This window comes from Castor canadensis, chromosome 3, assembly GCF_047511655.1.
Source record: "Castor canadensis chromosome 3, mCasCan1.hap1v2, whole genome shotgun sequence".
NCBI classification, from domain to species: Eukaryota; Metazoa; Chordata; class Mammalia; order Rodentia; family Castoridae; genus Castor; species Castor canadensis.
In genome coordinates this window covers 32,042,584-32,061,381 of record NC_133388.1, presented here as the reverse complement: position 1 = coordinate 32,061,381, position 18,798 = coordinate 32,042,584, and the positions used below count along the sequence as shown (strand labels likewise).

At 45.5% G+C, this 18,798-nt stretch overlaps 1 long non-coding RNA gene across 1 annotated transcript; it reads right to left on the bottom strand.

Annotated features, from left to right (window-relative positions):
* Positions 1 to 1,105: 1,105 nt before the first annotated feature.
* LOC141421524 (uncharacterized) lies at positions 1,106 to 18,796 on the bottom strand. The gene is made up of 3 exons (XR_012446088.1): positions 18,272 to 18,796; positions 10,201 to 10,285; positions 1,106 to 1,286 (listed from the first exon to the last, which is right to left on the bottom strand). It is a non-coding gene; the product is annotated as an uncharacterized lncRNA (long non-coding RNA).
* Positions 18,797 to 18,798: the final 2 nt, after the last annotated feature.

The following is an 18,798-nucleotide window of genomic DNA, read 5'->3' as shown; positions in this document are numbered from 1 at the left end:
GGTCAGAATACCCAGGAGATGCCCAATCTGTGGTGTCCACTCTGAGGAGTGAACTTTGGAGGAACTTTGGAGGAACAGCAGGGGTGTCAATTATGTGAACCACTTTAAATGAAACAGGAAATGCAGGTTAGAAGGACAGCAAGGAAGCAGACATGGTATTTCATGCCTGTAATCCCAGCACTCATGATTACAGAAGGCTTGTGAGTTTGAGACAAGCTGCATAGCAAGACTCTGTCTTGAAAGAAAGAAAGAAAGGAGGGAGGGAGGGAGGGAGAGAGAGAGAGGGAGAGACAGGCTGGCCTCAAACTCTCAATACTTCTGCATCAGCCTCCTGAGTGCTGAGATTACAGGTGTGCACCACTGTGCCCTGGCTCCTGATGGCCTTTAGGAGTACCCCTCCCTCACTGTCCTGGCTCTGTGCCTTGCCCTTGGCAACTCTGAGGGGTCTAGAAGGTAGTCTGGGGGAAGGCTGGCATATAGCCATATAGCTCCTTCTCGGGAAACTTCCTGCCCTCATTTCCTGCAGCCCTCCTCTCACCTCCCTGTGGCCGCCCCAGCCATGCATCCAAAGTGAGTATTTGCTCCCTCCCTTCTCTTCCAGAGTCCAGGAAAGAAGCCACACATCCTCTCAGCAGACCACCCCCAAAGGCCTAACACAGCCCCGCCTGGTCCCTGGAGTGAAGCCTGGACCTCCCACCCACCAAGGGTGCTCAGAGGCCCAAACTGGGTTGACACCTTGGTGGGCACCAGTTCTCTAACAGGGTGGTCCTGAGTGGACAAGGCCAATTGGTGGGGCAGGATTAGAGGAGCATTGGTGGCCACCACCTTGTGCTGGGGTCCCCCTTCTCTTCAGGGCTTTGGGGCTTCTACTTTCCTTTTCCTGGTGGCTTCCCTTTGTTCCCTAGGGAGAGGCCCCTGGGTGAGCATGTACAGAAGTGCATGGAGGGGATGTGGAGAGCATGGGTGCCCTCTGTGCCCTGTGCTCCCTCCACCTCCTTCTGGAGTTCCTGTGCCTTCCCTGGGAGGTCTGACCCAAGCAAGCCCAGGACAAGAGGAGGAGGTCATTAATCACTGTTATTTATTATTTCTTATGTAACAGGGTGTTATGAAACAGGCAACCTTGTACCAGGCACGACTGGGAATATGGGAAAGATGGTCCCTACCAGTAAGAGCTTCCCATGGGGTGAGCAGGTGGGTCCAGGAACCACCAGATGACTTGTAAACCAGCCTGTTGAGAGGGGTGCATGCAGGCTGGCTGAGCTCTGGCTGGAAGTGGCTCTGTCCTGCTGGAAAAGAAGAAAAAAGGGGACAGTGGGTGGTGGGATGTGTCTCAGCCTCTCTGAGAGCCCTGCAGTGGGAAGGAACTGGGTTTGGGGCCCCTGCTGCCCCAGCCAGGCTCAGAGCAGCTCTGGCTCCAGGGTGGCCTGGGTCACAGCTGGAGTTGTCACAATATTGACCCAGAAGGAGATAACATCCAAAAGGCTTGGAGTCCCAGTCAGACAAGGAGGGGGATGTCGCCCGGAAAAGATCCCTAGCCCCCAGGGGATCAAACTAAATGGGCTTTAATAGGTTTCTTCCAGCTCAGGTTTCATGGCTAATTGGAAGCAGGTCCCGAGCTGAGCAGAGCAGGCGGGTGGGCGGCCTGAGTGGCCAGTGCATCTAGGAGATAAGTAGGGAATGAGGCAGGGCCATGGTTTCCACGTCCATGCCCCTCCACATGTCCCACTGTGGCCCACAGCCACAGCCAAGGGTCTCATCTTTACTCTGCTCCAGAGGTGCTGCTGTTTTAAGCCCTTCACGAAAAGGTGGACATGTGGGAGGGAACAGCTGATTTAGTCAGTGATGGTTGGGGAGCCATGTGTTAGACATGCACTAGGACTGCACCCACTCCTCTCCCCCGCCATCCACCCATTGATCCATCCATCTGTCCATCAACCTACCCACCCATCTGTCCACTTGCCCACCCACCCATCCATCCATCCACTTGCCATCCATCCAGCAAATAGACATTGGCAACAACCCTGTCAAATAAAATCCTACTTTTTTTTTTTTTTTTGCAGTACTGGGATTTGAACTCAAGGCTACCCACTTGCTAGGCAGGTACTCAATTGCTTGAGCTAGGTCTCCAGCCAGAATCCTTACATTTTTTAAATTACAAAAGAGGTATGTACTTGTTGAAACAAAATTCAAAGCATGTTAATATTAAGTATATTAAGTAAAAATTTAAAATTCTTCCCTTCCCCACATACCCATTAGTCTGTCCCCCTCAGCCCCCACCCCCACTCCAGGGTGACTTCTGTCTTCAATTTACTTGACATCCTTCTGAATGTCTTCAGTGTGCTCCATATTACACACTGCTGTTTTCATTACACAAGGCATCTTTAATATCTGTAGATAGAGTATGCATGTTCCTTGTTCCCATTTTAAAGAAGAGAAAACTGAAGTTTCTGGAATGGTCAATGGCTGTCCCAGGCTGCAGTGCCAGGCCTTGTTCCTTCCCTGAGGAGGATGTATGTGATGGGGCAGAGAATCTGGAACCCTGGATGGAGGGTGGGATAGGAAAGGGGTGCTGGGGAATGAGATAGGAGCAGTGGGCAGGGAAGGGTGCTTAGAGTGCAGCAGGCTCCTCTCCAGGGTCCCCAGGAGCCTGCGCACTGCTCAGGCACAGAAGCCTGAGGCCCTGCAGGCCTGGGCAGGGCAGGGCTGGGCAACTGTCAGTAGTGGGAGTTTTCCATCCAAACCTGGCAAGAGAACATAAGGGCTACCTTTCAGCCCTGAAGTGCCTGGGACATATATCTTCCTTCCCTGGCCACCATTCCTAGCCTCCAGGGGCCTTCTTTTTCTCCTTCTCCTTCTCCTTCTCTCTTCTTCTTCCTCCTCCTCCTCCTCCTCCTCCTCCTCTTTTTCTTTCCTCCTCCTCCTCTTCTTCCTCTTCCTCTTTCTTTTCTTCTCCTCCTCCTCCTTCTTCTTTGTGTGACCAGGGTTTGAATTCGGGGCCTCATCCTTGAGCCACAGCTCCAGTCTTTAGGAATATGTCTTGCCTAACACCACTACCTGCAAAAGCTGCCAGATGGGCCTGTGCTCTTCCTCTGGGCCTGGCATCTTAAATCCTGCCACCTCTAGTGCCTGCCTCCAGCAAGTCCAGCTACAGAGAGTACATCCCTTATTCCCAGCCAAGACCCAGAGTAGCCAGGAGTGAGCTCCTGGGTTTGGGGGAGCTGGAAAGGGACTGAGGGGACAAGTGGGTGGGAGGCCAACTTAGCCTGAGCTTCAGCCTGAAATATAAGCAAGGCACCTTTGCAAAGGTCGTGACCCAGAGGTCTCCATGCCAGACCCCAGGCCTTCTTCCCTGCCCTGGACCTCCAAGGGAGGGAGCCCACAAAGCTGAGAGACCATAGAGGATGTGCAGGGAAAAAGTATCCAGTGTCCCCTCTGGGCAGACACAGAGCCCCTATACCTCCCCTGGGCACACGCATACACATGTCCACGTCTACATGGGTTCACACACTGATGAGGAAGGAAGAAGGCCCAGAAGCGTAGCTGCCCACAGAGATGGCAGAAGAGACGCATCTCTTAGGGACAGGCAGGGGAATAGACTGGGTGGTCTTAGGAGAGCTATCTCTCAGATCATCTGGAAAAATGCTTACAGATACCACCCAGACCTTGGAGGGGGGTCACAGAGATTCTCCCACAAGGCACTGAAGCCAGTGGGGGAAAAGGATCCTGATCCACTCAGTTTACCAATGTCCTTGGCAAACTTACTCTGAGCCAGGAGCCAAGCTGGGCACAGTTATACCTTTGAGGCTTGACTAGCACTAGGCACCCCTGGGGATACCCCTTATCAGGTCCCCTGGCTGGGGAATCACTGAGGGATCTGTAGAGTAATCTTGGGCGCTACTTAGGCCACAGGGAGAGTGGAAACCCTGCACCCACACCAGCCAGTGTCCTACTTATAAGAAGCTTGGGCAGCTGACGGCTTCTTCTGGGCCTACAACCCACCTCTACCCCAACAGCTCTGGCTCTGGCCAAGTCCCCCCCTACCCGGAAGGAAATCACTAAGGAGGATTGTTAATTCACAAACTAATCCGATCAGCGCACATAGCCCTACCACGGGCTGTTCCCCACGAGCCCCCCTCCCCTGCCCTGCAGACCTTGGCGGCTGCAGACTGTCAAGCCCAGCCCCTGCTTGGCTGTGAGGCCAATTACTGCAGCCTTAATCACCACGGTGGTGGCGGCAGCACGGAGTTAACAACTGTCTGCCCATCAGTCCCCTTCCTGGGGCGTTGTGGAGGGGATGACCCCTCGTGGCTCTCCTCGAAGGAGCATGAAATTGTATCCCATGGTGGCTGTAGTCCAGGGTAACGCCTGGCTCCCATTGCTGCCTGCTAGTCTCCTATGTGTTTGCCTGGCTCCTCCTGCCACAGGACTGAGAGCCCATGAGGACAAGCCCAGAGCTGTGCATCTCCTGAGCACTAATGCCATTGTTCCCTCCAGCTGGCACTGCCAACAACCAAGCTCAAGAAGGCGGGTGCTCCCTGGCAGCCGGAGCAAATTAGGTGCCCGGACATTGAGGTCTGCTTGGCATTTCCTGTGTTGGCTTGGGCTGGTAGAGATCAGGCCAGTGGGCTGCCCTCTTGACCTAAGCCGAGCCAAACAGGCACGTCCCAGACTCTTGAGCCCACTGGCTTCTGCCCTGTGCCCCACAGGGAGTCCTGTTCCGGAAAAAAGGTCACCCCTCCCTGCTGTGGGTCATACTGAACAGCCTTCCCCTGCCTTGTAGGGTGCTCTGACTGCTGTAGCCTGGCCTGTCCCCAGCTGGATGTCTCAAGGCCTGTTCCTCAGGCTTAGGAATGGTACCCAGGGACATGGCAGATCCTTGAGTCTCCCAAGGATCTGATGTGATGAGACCCCTCTGCGTGTAGAACCAAAATGCTACTACAGGGGATTAGCTTGGGGCCGTGAGCTCCTCAGATCTCCTGATCTCAGCCCAAGCGCTGTACTCACACTGATCCCAAGGAGCCTTTGGCACCTGGGTTCCAACTTGGGAACTCACAGGAGCTCCGATGGGACCCCAGAGGGCCTGGTTTCACCTGCTTCAGTGTTGCTGGCTCTGCTTCCTAAGTCCGTGTTTTCTTTGGCACTGGGTCTCTGGGACACCAGATTGTCCAAACCAAGATGACTTCGTGATACTTATTTTCCCAAAGAGCAGAGTCTGTAACATAATCAGGCTCTTTGTGTGCAGTGTGGTCCCAGGCTGTCCCCTCCCTGGTCGCCCCCATCCCTTTGGGGGCACAAAGCACTCTTCATTCCCCATGGGTGTAGGTCTCTAGCCTAGGACTGAGCAGGGCTGGTCACCAAGGGCAGAGCCAAATCCCACCCCCATGGACCATCACTGCTTCCTCCCCTCCTCCCCAGACTTGAAGTGCCGGCAGAGCCCTTGGGAGAAGCAGGTCGTGGGACAAGCTGTAGAGTCAGAGATACCAGCTTTGCTGTACACCAGCCATAAGCCCTGACCAAAGTACTCAGCGGCTGTAGAACTCTGCAGCCTTGTCAGCAAAATGGGGACAATGGACTCATCGATGGCACAGGATTTGTGCAAGCAGTCAGTGGGTCCAGCAGAGAGCAAACTCTGAATTAATGGCACTATTTCTATACAGCCTCTCTGCATGGGGTTGACTGGGCAGCTAAGAGAGCTTCAGAGTGGTCCTGGGCCAAGCTTCAGTCACATCTCAGATGGAGACCCTGCACCCCCCAACCCACTGGTTGCTTCCTTGCCTTCAGGCTGGCTCAGTACTACCATGTCTCAGAGTGGGCTCTAGGCCCAGGCTGGCTCTCTTCTGAATCATTCTGCCCCATGGCCATCAAAACTTGTCACCTCACCAGACTGGCCAGCCCATTAGGACAGAGCACTGGAAGAGATGCTTGGGTCCCCTGAAGCTCTGCTGATGGTGGTGTTTATATCTCTTCAGGGAATGATGAAGTACAGCATAGCACCCTTAGGTCCCTGGTGCTAGGAACCTAGACACTCAGAAGTGTGCTGAGGGTGAGGTGAAGGAATAAAAAGCTCTGGATTCCCCACACAATTCATGGGAGGAGCGACAGGCATACTTTTTTCTGGAAAGTTTGGGAAATAGTGATCAATAGTCTTAGAAGAAAAAAAAAAAAGCCTTAGGAGTGTACCAATTCTGGTACTTTTCCTTGGAAAGAATCTGAAATGCCAGAAATCAGGCAGGCATGAAGGAGGCCTGTAAAAAAGTGTCTACAGAACTGGGTATGGTGGTGCTTGCATATAATCCCAGTTACTCAGGAGGCAGAGATGGGAGGGTTGCAGTTTGAAGCCAATTCAGGCCTAAAAAAAAAAAGTTAGCAAGAACACATCTCAAAAACAAGCCAGGCATGTTGACACATGCTTGTAATTCCACCTACTCTGGAGGCAGAGGTAGGAGGATCATAGTCTAAGGGCAAAAATGCAAGACCCTATCTGAAAAGTAACTAAAAGCAAAAAGGGTTGGACATGGTGGCTCATATCTATAATTCCAGTTACTTGAGAAAATTCAAGGCCAGCTGAGGTAAAAAGTTAGTGAGATTCCATCTCAATCAACAACCCAGGTGTAGTGGTGCATATCTGTAATCCCAGTTACATAGGAGACATAAGTAATAAGATCAAGGTTTGAGGCTAGCCCTGGGCAAAAATGTGAGACCCCATCTGAAAAAATAACCTAAAGCTAAAAAAGGACCAGAGGTATGGCTCAAGAAGTAGAGTACTTGCCTGGCAAGCATGAAGCCCTGGGTTCAAGCTCCAGTACCATCAAAAAAATCCATAAAGATGTGCTTTCTTTGTGTCATTTATAATAACAAATAAACAAACACAAACAGCCAGGGGCCTGTGGCTTATGCCCATAATCCTACTACTTAGGAGGTAGAGATCAGGAGGACTGAGGTTCAAAGCCAGCAGGGGCAAATAGTTCTCGAGACCCTTTATCGAAAAAACCCATCACAAAAAAGGGCTAGTGGAATGGCTCAAGGTGTAGACCCTGAGTTCAAGTCTCAGTACCACAAAACAAAACAAAACACAGAGAAAATACTTTGTTATCCAATGGTAGATTGGATATTACTGTTTTTCCATCTGTACAATTTTTAGAGCAAATACTAAAAATTACGTTTAGGAATACAATTTAAATGACACAATAACACCTGAGTAAAAGAATCAGCATATCTTACTACTGACAAAGTATAATTGCTATCTTATCATATCAAAATAGATTATGAAGGGGTAAAGAGAATGTGACATGATGGATTCGGCCTTAGAAAAGAAAGAAATTGTCACACAATTCTTTCCTTGTATACTACATACAAAATGAAGGAGACTTAAAGGTAAGTGAACAAGAGACAGGAAAGAACAAACAATGCATGATTTCAGATAAGAGGCACCTCCAGTTATCTCTGTAGATAAAAAAAGGATGGCTTCCAGGCTGGGGGGAAGTTAATGTCTAATGGGGAAAGAGTTCCAGATTGTGATGACAAAAAGTTCTGGAGATAGATGACAATGAACGTTGCACCATGTATGTGACTTTTGTGTAGCTGTGACCAAAATACCTAAGAGAACAACTTAAGGGAGGAAGGATTTGTTTTGACTCATGGTTCAGACAGCTTGGTCCATGGTTGCTTGGCCTGTGAGCTTGGGCCAAACATCATGGCAGCAGGAACATGTGGCAGATATGTTTCTTCAACTGATGGCAGACAGGAAGCAGAGAGAGCAAGTAAAGGACTGGGGACCAGGGATAACTTTCAAAGGCCTGAACCCAGTGACCCACTTCCTCCAGCTTGGCCCCACTTCCCACAGTGCCCACCACCTCCCAGAATAGCACTGCCAGCTGAGGAACAAGCGGTCAACATTTGAGCTTCTGGGAGACAGTTCACATTCAAACCATTACACACAACCATGTGGATATGCTTAACTCTACACTTAGGCATGAATAAAATGGAAAAGTTGATGCCATGTATATTTTGCCACAATTTAAAAAGATAGGTTATATAGGGAAATATGTCAAAATGCTCAGAATAAATATTTTTGTGCAAAGAGGTTATGAGTGGTCTGTTTTATTATCTTTAGTTTCTAACATTGTCCCTCTAGTAAATGAAATTTTTTGTTTTGTTTGTTGTTTGTTTTAAGGAAGCTTGCTCCAGCATCTCCCAGATGTGTGTGTGTGTGTGTGAGGAAAGGGGAACTGGGGAGCAGGAGGTTGGTCCAGCTGCAGTTAGAAACAGCCAGAACCACAGCCTGCTGGGGGAAGGGGGTGGCTCACAGAGGGCTTGGGACTTCCAGGTTCCCCATAGTCCTTCTTCCCAACCAGCTGGCCTCCTCTGCTTTCTCTGGACACCTGGAACTTGCCTGGGGTCCCCTTTCCCCAGGAACAGCTCAGCTACTAGCGTGAAGGGGCTGCCTCTGCCTGGATGGGAATGTGGGCTCGGGGCTTTCTCAGACGCCAGTGTCTAAGACGCCTGCCCTTTGCTGCTCCGCCCCAGCCCAGCTGCAAAAACAACAGCCCATACCCAAAGCCCTGATACTGCAGCAAGAGTGGAAGCTCCATGCTCTGTGGCAGGAGAGAGAATGGGGCTTGTCATCCCCAGACAGACCTAGGGGTAGGGATACCTTGGGGAGGTGGAGGCTCCCTTCCTGTTCCCCCTGGGGAAGCCTGGTCTGAAGTGTGTGTGGAAGGGACCAGGAGAGGCCTATGAGACTTTTAAGCACTGAGGGCCAATTCTGCCAGTGGTCTCCCTGGCTCCCTGGGGACCAAGGGGGATGGGGGTGGAGGAGAGAGGAAGTCAAGCCACTTGGGAACCCGCTGAGCCAAGCCGTGGGTAGGAGGCGGCACCATCGTGGCTCCTGGGCTGGCCAGGGCCAAGGCTTTCCCACGGGGTGCAAACAGCCGCTGGGTCCTGTGGAGCCTTCCACCCCGGCAGGCATAGAAGCTGAAGCTTTTCCTGCCCTCTCTTCTTTAGGGCCAGGAGCTGGCAGGGGGCTCAGAGCCTAGTAGGGCTCTTTTCTCTCTGCCCCCAATACCCTAGGTATGTGCTAGGCATCCCAGAAAGGCCAGAATGGCTCTTAGAGGCTAGCTACAACATTGTCATATGACTGGGATAGGGACACAGAGTTTTTACAAACACCTGGAAGGCCTCAGACCCTGCTGGAAGCCTGGTCCCTGTTTGACCCAAAAAGGCCATTTCTCACTCTCTAACATGACAGTGTGGATATTGTAGAACTAGGAATCACTGTGGAAGTCTTTGGAGCCTGGGTTAGAAGCTATGTTCTGCCCCTACTTGCTGTGTGACTGGGCATACCACTTAACCTCTCTGAGCCTCAGCTTGTTCCACTATAGAGAGGTTAACATTTAGAGGTCATAGATAAAAAGTCTCTGGCACAATGTAGGTGCTTCACTGTGATTCTTATCAGGCAAACCCCAAGAAGTGAAATTAGTTGAGAATGGAAAGAACGTTCCACCTCAGTTCTCAGTTCCGTTAGCTCCACTCCCACATTCTGCACAATGCAGAGCAGCTAAAGTCTCCCCTCCCCCACAAGCTCAGGGCAAGAACCAGTTAACCAAACTCCACTCCCGAGTTAGACAATGGCTGTCTGTTGTTAGGATGTTCCTGGCCACAGGCATCAACCCAGGGACACAATCTATTCCTGGGACAGAGGAGAGCCAGATAGAAGAGGGTGAGCCTCAGGCCTTGGGAGCTGCCAGCTGCCTCTGTGTGCAAGTCAGTCATTGAGGGTCACTTAAGCACCAAGAGTGGCAGGAAGCTGCTGGGACCGAAGACACAGGCATCCTGACTGAGTGGCTATGCTGAAGAGTCCTTGAAAGAGAGGATTCCCCAAATGACAGAATTATTTTTCTCTTAATTATGTGGTTATCAAAATCAGATCCTCATTAAATACTTTGTGTGGGTCACACTTGAGGCTGTCTGACTTCTAAAATGAAGCTTTTACATGGTTTGATGTTCAATGTCACTGCTACCATAGCTGAGAGAATAACTGGTCAGTGACCTGGGTCTTCATATTTTATTTTCCGAATCCTAGACTTTATTTTTGAAGAGCTGGACATGTGGCTCAAACAGTAGAGTGCCTGCCTGCTAAGCAAGTTCTAAAGCCCTGAGTTCCCCAATATTGCCAAAAAAAATTATTTTTTGTCTACTTACGTGTTTGGTACCTTCTCACTTAGCAGAATACATCTATCAGTTGAGGAATAACTGATCTGCAGATCACAACCAGTTCTTGTAGATACTAAAAAAGAACAAAGAATAAGAGATAAGGATTTAAATCAAAAGGCAAAATTCCATAAAGCATAATGGATGACACTGTTTACTACCACTATTTTCCCTTGTATGGGAGCTGTTTTCTACATTCCCATATGATACTTGGTATGAAGGTGCTCAATGAACATTTGTTACATATTGGATATGCTGCTGTACCAAGAGCAATTTTATACACAATAGGGAAGTATTTTTTCTAATCACATGCCATGGTACCACTACCTGTGCCTGTCATTAAAATTGCCTTCCAAATTCCTAGCACTTGACCATGTTTAAGTGGCAGCAATTCTCAAGGTAGAGTCAGATTCCACAAAAAGTATAAATCTACATTTAGACCAAGGTAAGCTTCTAGTTTAGCAGAAGCAATCAAATAATGAACTCCTATCCTGGCTGGAAACAGGGTTGGGCTTCTTGGAGGACAAAAGTGAAGTTTAGCCAAGACTCCAACAAGAGTTGCCAAAGGGGAATTTGTTGAGAAGGTCAAGGGGGCTCTATCTTCAGGCATGACTAGACCTAAGAGCCTGCATCAGCCTGTTTCAAATCATGAGCTAAGCTGGGCCCCTGGTGGCTCACACCTGTAATCCTAGCTACTCAGGAGGCAGCCCTGGGCAAATAGTTCATGAGTCCCTATACACAAAGATGGGCTGGTGGGAGTGCCCACACCAAAATGGAAAACAAACAAACAAATCATCAGCTAATTTTATTTTTATTTTGTTTTAGATTTACCCCCTCCATAATACTATGAGGGGTTTAAAATTCTTTTTATTTTATCATTTTAACATTTGCTCACATGTGTCATCAGCTAATTTGCTCTTTAGTACTCTAGGACTTGGTTCTGCTTGCTTCTCCTGGGTAGTTGCCTGGCTTTCTTCTAATCCAGTTGATCTGTTCCCATGAGGCAGGAAAGGTGGCCCCTGACAGTCTAAAGTCAACTGTTTCACAGGAGATAATCTGAAGGAAAGAAACTTGCTTTCTTCCAGGAGTCCATATAAGATTGGCAGGAAGAAGTGAATGGCTTTGCATTACCAGGCACCATGGAAGTTGGATGATGGGCCAGGCCTGGGTGGTGTGCCATGCCTGTGGTTAGGAACCACTTGGAACACCAGGAGGCACTGGAATTGACAGCTCCACCCAAATCACATGGGACAAAGAGGGGCGATTCCCAGCGGAAAGGGGGTGCAGGGTAGACAAAAACAACAGGTGTCCACTACAATAGCACTTGTTCTCAGGTTGCGTAGAGACATGACTTATCCACCAAAACAATCAGAGAAGGATAAAAACAGTGGTGCATTCACATGCCCAAGTGTTGAGTCAAAGCCTTTCAGGAAAAGGAAGTGATCCCATGACCTGAAAGAGATCCTTTACAACACGGAGAGAAAGACACAAATGTTTCCATCAGACTCTCTCCCTAACGCAGAAAGTTATCATCCAATCACCTGATCTCCAAATTAAGTTTAGGAAACTGATCTGATTAGACGTTATCCAGAATTTTTGAAATTGGGACACTTTGGGAAAATCTGGATGATTTGGCTGACATCATATTTCTGGTTGAGAGAACGAACCTGATGAAGGATTTCTTATTTTTCTTTTATCTTATCAATAACTATTATTTTTGATTATAAATGGAGTATGTCTATTGTAAATGTTTTGAAAAAATTCAAAAGAGTTCAGAAATTAAAAACTAAAAGCACTCTTGCATTTCTTAGGATTGGGTGTGACTGCAAGTGATAGAAACCCAAAATAGCAGTGGCTTTCACAGGACTGAAATTTATTTTGCTCTCAGCTACATGAAGTCCAAAGGCAAACAGCTCAGGCTGGCTTGGGAATTATACTCCTCAGGGACCTCAGGGTGCCCAAGCTCCTGCCAGTTCACTGTTTGGTCATTAATGCAGTGGAGACTGCATCCCCATCATCTCAGCTGGCAGAGCAGAAATGCAACAAGAAAAAGAGATTCAAAGACCAATGGCTCATCCCAGCTCTCTCCTAGTGAAGGTACTCTAAGACAGCAACATATCTGCACGCTATGCCATTGGCAAGAACACAGTCACATGGCTGCATCTATCTGCTGGGGAGACTGGGTAAGGCTGTCTTCACTCTAGGTGCTGTTTGTACAGTTTAAATTCTATCAGAATATGCTGCATTCTACAGAAAAGGGGGAGAATGGTCAAAGGGGCAATTAAGGGTCTCTGATAAGTCTATAATCATGCTACTCAGAGGATGTCACTGTTAACATCTATTACATGCTATATCTGTACATATATTACATATACTCATGGGTATGTATAAGTACATGTATATGTGTGTGTGCGTGTGTGTGTGTGTGTGTGTGTGTGTGTATGAAACTGAGATACCAAATATATTATATCTCATCTTGTTTTGTTAAAAATTATAGCTTTTAGCTGGGTACTGGTGGCTCACACCTGTAATTCTAGCTACCCAGGAGGCAGAGCTCAGGATGATCACAGTTCAAAGCCAGCCCAGACAAATTGTTCACAAGATCCTATCTTGAAAAAAACCCATCAAAAAAGGGCTGGTGGAATGACTCAAGGCATAGGCCCTGAGGTCAAACCCCAGTATCAGCAAAAAAAAAAAAAAAAAAAAAAAAAAGTAATTTTACAGTCTCTTTTAAAAAAAAATCTATTTTAGCATTGAATCATTTTACAATTATAGGTAGAGTTTAAACAATTGATCACACCAAAGTAATACTTTAAAAGACTTAAAAATATATGTGTTTATTTTATAAGGACTGTTTTACTTTTTTTTTGGAGGGGCTGGGGGTGTAGCTCAGTGGTAGAATGCTTGCCTAGCATGTGCGAGGCCCTGGGTTTGAGTCCCAGTAACAGAAAAAATTAATTTTTTGTTTAATTATTTTTTGTGAAATAATTATAGATTCACAGGAGGTTACAAGGAAATGCATACTTCCCCTGGCCTCCTCCAATAATATAATATCATTTATCAAGAAGTTGGCATGGTACAATCCATTAAGCTTATTCAGATTTCACCGTACATGTACTCCCTGTGTGTGTGTGTGTGTGTGTGTGTGTGTGTGTGTGTGCGCGCGCGCGCAGCTATGCAGTCATGGGTAGCTTTGCATACCTATCGATACAACCAAGAAACTCAACAGTATAATCACAAGACCCTTGGGTTATTCGTTTGTAGTCATAGCTATCTCCCTACCCCCATTCCTAACTCCCAACAACCACTAATTTGTTCTTTATCTCTATAATTATGTCATTTCACAAGTAAAATTAGGCAGCTTGTATACTTTTGAAATTAGTTGTTTTAACTGAGTGTAATCTCCTTGAGGTCCATCTAAGTTGTCACATCTATCAATTGTTCCTTCTTATTGCTGAGCAGGATTCAATGGTGAAAAGATATTCATCAACTAGAGGATATTTGGGTAGTTTCCAGTCTTCCATTACTGTGATTAAAGCGGTATGAATATTCAGGTACGAGTTTCTACGTGGAAGTTCTTTCTCAGATAAATGACCAAAAGTGCAATTGCTGGGTTGTATTAAGTTCATTTTTAGCATTGAAAGAGACTGCCAAACTATTGTCAAGAGTGCTTGTATGCAAACTGCCTTTGAAAGAGAGCTTTGAGACTCTGAGTTCAATCCCTAGCAACACACACATGCACACACACACATCCCACCAACAAAAAGTTAATATATTGTTAACAACTCTTTTTTCTGTTTTGGCTCTACTGGGGTTTGAGCTCAGGGCCTTGTGCTTGCTAGGCATGTCAGAAAAGGGTTCTACCAATTGATATTCCATTGTATGGCCGTACTATAATGTCCTGAATCAATCTCCTAATTTTTTTTTTTTTTTTTTGCAACACTGGGGTTTGAACTCACGGTCTCAGGCAGACACTCTACCATTTGAGCCACTTTGCCAGTCCTTTATTATATTGGGTATTTTCAAGGTAGGATCTCTCAAACTATTTGCCCCAGGCTGGCTTCAAACCTTGACCCTCCTGATCTCTGCAGTGGCATGAGCCACTGGTGCCTGGCTCTCTCCTAATTTTAAATATTTAGATTTGTTTCTTTTTGTCTTATAACAGGAAAAATATTATTGTGAATTATTTTTTCTTTTTTGGCGGTACTAGGGTTTGAACTCCAGGCCTCACGCTTTCTAGGCATGTGCTCTACCACTTAAGCCACTCCACCAGCCCTCTTTAAGATAAATTTCTAGTCATGGACATGAAGGTTTGAAGAGTATGAGTGAACAATTTAAATTCTTTTGCTATGGCACATATGAATATAATAAAAAAAGAAAAAAAAGTAAATTGCAAAAAATAAATAAAAATAAAATAAATTCTTTTGCTACGCTTTCTGAAATTATCCCAAGTTGCTTCAAACACTCCATAGCAATATATGAGAACTGAAGCAATGTTTGCAAAAATAGTAATTTTGCCACAGAAATATGACATCCAAAGGGCTGGTATCCTTAATAAACGGATGTCTCACACATCAACTAGAAAAAGAACAATATCCAAGATGAAGACCTTAGGGCTGCAAGTGACAGAAACTCCACTTAAAGTCATACAATCATTAGAGGATTGTATCATTTCATACAAGTTTAAAGGCAGGGCAACTTCTAGCTTTGCTGATTTTACACACTGACTGTAATAAAAGACACCACAGTAGACAGACCAAATGCGCAGGCTCTGAAGCCAGCCTACTGGGCTTACAACCTAGTTCTTCCGCTTACCAGGTATATGATGACACTGAACAAGCTACTCATTCTACTTATGCTTCACTTTCCTCTTCTGTAAATGGCTGTCTTCCATAAAGAAGAATAAAATTATGTCATTTGCAGAAAGTAGTAAGTGTTAAGTGAAATAAGCCAGACTGGGAAAAACAATTGCATGACCTCTCTCCTATGTGGAATGTACGCCTGAAAAAAAAGATGACACGAGTGTAAAAAGAGAGGGTCTTTTTTGGCGGGGGGCCAGTGGGGTTGGGAAGGTGAAGGGAGGTAAACATGATTAAAGTACTTCATAGGCATGTAAGAAAACATTAATATTACAAGACGAATGACATCCAAAGAGTTGGTATCCTTAATATAGATATGTCTCACAAATCAACTAGAAAAAGATAAATTTGTTTAAAAGGGGGGATCAGAAAGTATAATAAAGGGGGTGAATTTAATCAAAGTACATTTATATGTATATGGAGAAATATCACAATAAAATCACTTATACAATTAATATATGCCAATTTTAAAAAGAGAAAAAGAAAATGGCTGTATCAATAGTATCTACTTCAAGATTGCTGTAACAAGAGTTAATATATGTAAATTACTCATGAAGTGTTGATATTATGAAAAGCTTAGGTTCTTTCTGGTTCTCTGTTCTTCTATCCTTAGCAGTTAACTTTATCTCCAATCTTGAGACCTCATGGCTACAAGATAGCTGCAGTAACTCCAGGCATAACATTCAAAATCAGAAACGGAAGAAACTAAGTAGTCTTCTCTATTTCCTTGAGAGCAGGGAACCTTTCCAGGAAGTTCAAAACAGATCTCAATCAAATCCTGCAGGTAGAAAATGGCTTATCTACACCATTTGTAAAACCAAAGGAGAATGGAATTACCATGATTGTTTTCAGCCAATCAGGGTTTACTCTGTAGGTAAAAACCAAACAAAATGAGTTCTGTTAACAAGAAAGAAAAAAATGGATATTGGATGGGCAACAAGAATGTCTGCCACACATCACATTAGAAAAAATGGGCAAAAAACATGAGAAGAAATGCAAATAGTTAATAAACATTTTAAATGTTTATAATGATTCATAAATAAAAATGCAAATTAAAGGAGTTGATTTTCTATCAAGTTTGCAATGATGGAAAAGAATAATTATCCATAATAGCAGCAAACAGATAAAGTGCAGAGTAATAAATCCTACACAAAGCCAGGTGCGGGTGGTTCATGCCAGTAATTCTAGCTACTTGGGAGGCTGAGATCCAGAGGATTGAACTTTGAGGCCAGCCCAGGCAAACAGTTTGCGAGACTTCATCTTTAAGAAATAATGAGAACAAAATGGACTGGAGGTGTGGCTCGACCAGTAGAGCACCTGCTTTGCAAGTGCAAAACCCTAAGTTCAAACCCCAGTTCCACACACACAAAAAAAGGAATAGTTTGTATTCATTCGCAACCTCCCCTCCGCCCCCCCCCCCCAGACTGGAAGCAGCTGGGCGCCAGTGGCTCATGCCTGTAATCCTAGCTACTCAGGAGGCAGAGATCAGAAGAATCGGTTCAAAGCCAGCCTGGGCAAATAGTCTGCAAGACCCTATTTTGAAAAAACCCATCACAAAAAAATGGGGGGCTGGTGGAGTGGCTCAGGGTACAGGTCCTGAGTTCAATCCCCAGTACTGCAAAAAAAAGAACTGGAGACAACCCAAACGTCTATCAAAGAAAAACGAATGCATAAATTGTGATATAATCACAGGACAGAATATTATGCAGTAGTGCAAAGACAAGAACTACAGATATATGTAACAACATCAATGGATTTTAGGAATGTCATGCTGAATGAAAAAGGTAAGTGAGCTAGGCACGATATCTCATACTTGTAATTCCAGCTACTTGGGAGGCAGAGATTTAGAGGATCATAGTTCAAGACCAGCCAGGGCAAAAAATTATCGGGACCACCATCTCAACAAATAAGCTAGGCATGGTGGTGAATGTCTATAAACACAGCTATTCAGGGTGTTGCAGGTAGGAGAGTCTCCATCTAAGGCCAGTCCTAGGCAAAAATTTGAGACCCTACCTGAGAACTAATTAAAGCAATAGAGCTCCTACCTAGAAAGCAGGAAACCCTGATTTCAAACCCCAGTATAGCCAAAAAAAGAAAAATGCAAGTTGTAGAAAATAACATTATGATACCATTTGTAAAAACAAATTCAAAAACAAGCAAAAGTAAACAATAGGTTGTTTGGGAATTGTAAATATAAAAATATACAAAATGCTATTTTTCTTTATTGGTGGCACTGGGTTTGAATTCAGGGTCTCACGCTTGCTAGGCAGGGACTCTTACCCCTTGAGCCACTTCTCTAGACCTCTTTTGTGTTGGGTATTTTTGAGATAGGGTCTCATGAACTATTTGCCTGGGGACTGGCTTTGAACTGTGATTCTCTCAGTCTCTGCCTTCTGAGCAGCTAGGATTACAGGCATGAACCACTGTCACGGCTTAAAAATGTTATTTTTATATATTTATATATATTTTTTCTTATCATATCACAATGGCTAGGACTTTGAGCACGATGTTAAATAGGAATGATGACAGTAGATATCTTTATCTTATCCCTGATTTTAGGAGAAAGCAGTCTTCTGCCATAAAGTATGGTTTTGGGTGCATAATTATAGTTGTTCTTTAGCAAGTTCACATCTTAGTTTTTTTTTTTAATGAGTAATGAACCTTGAATTTTGTCAAATGCTTCTTCTTGTATCAGTTGATATGATAATGTGACTTAAGATTGTCAATATGATGTTTTACATTGATCTCCAAATATTGAACCATCTTTTCATTCTACATCTAAATTCCACTTTGTATGTATTATTCCGTTATGTATTATTGGACTTGATTTGCTAGTAATTGTTGAAGACTTTTGGTTCATGAGATTTTGGTCCCTAGTTTTCTCTTTTTTGTACTATAAAAAAATCACACTTTTTGTGTGATTTTGATAGTGATGTCATCTTCCTGGAGGGCAATTTGTCAACCGTAAAAGTCTTCAAAATGTGTGTGACTTGGGATCCAACATTGAGTTTATCTTAAGGAAATAGAAATTCCTATTACACAAAGATTCTAGACCTGAATTTAAGTGTGAACTCATTCCCTCCCAAACTGCTTAAATATTGTGGTTGTGTTTCCCAATCTGTGAAATGGGACTAAGAGTACCTACCTGAGTTGTGTAAGAATTCAAACACAGTGCTCAGTACCTAGTAAGCTTTAAATGATACCTGTTACTATGTTTTATGTACTCTCCAGTCTTTGTAGGAGCAGAAATCTAATTGGAGGATGTCATCTTTGTTCCCATATTAGATTCTAATTTGTATCTCTTCATTGGCGGGTAATCGTATCCCTGATTCCTCTCTCTTCTTTTACGGTGCCAGGCCGTGAAAAAGGCAAAAAAAAAAAAAAAAAATGATTCCTGTCCTCAGGAAGTCGAATCTGTTGGAGAGAGAGGCACACAGTATCATGCATGATGCATTGCGACAGCACTGTAATGGGGCGTCTGCCCAGAGCGGGCTCTGGACGCTCACTCAGCTCGTCTGTCAGGTCACGGGGCGGCTACCGAGCTGCAGGGCCAGGAAGGAGGGCGACACCTTTTCCAGCTTAGCGTAGAGTGGTTACACTGGAGCACAGAGACTTGCTGTTCCCATAGCAACAAGACGTGCGGTAGACCGGCGGCGTCCTAGCCGACCTGAAAGGGCATTTCCGGCCTTCATTTCCCAGAGACGCGCGGATGCTCTTTTTTAATGTGACT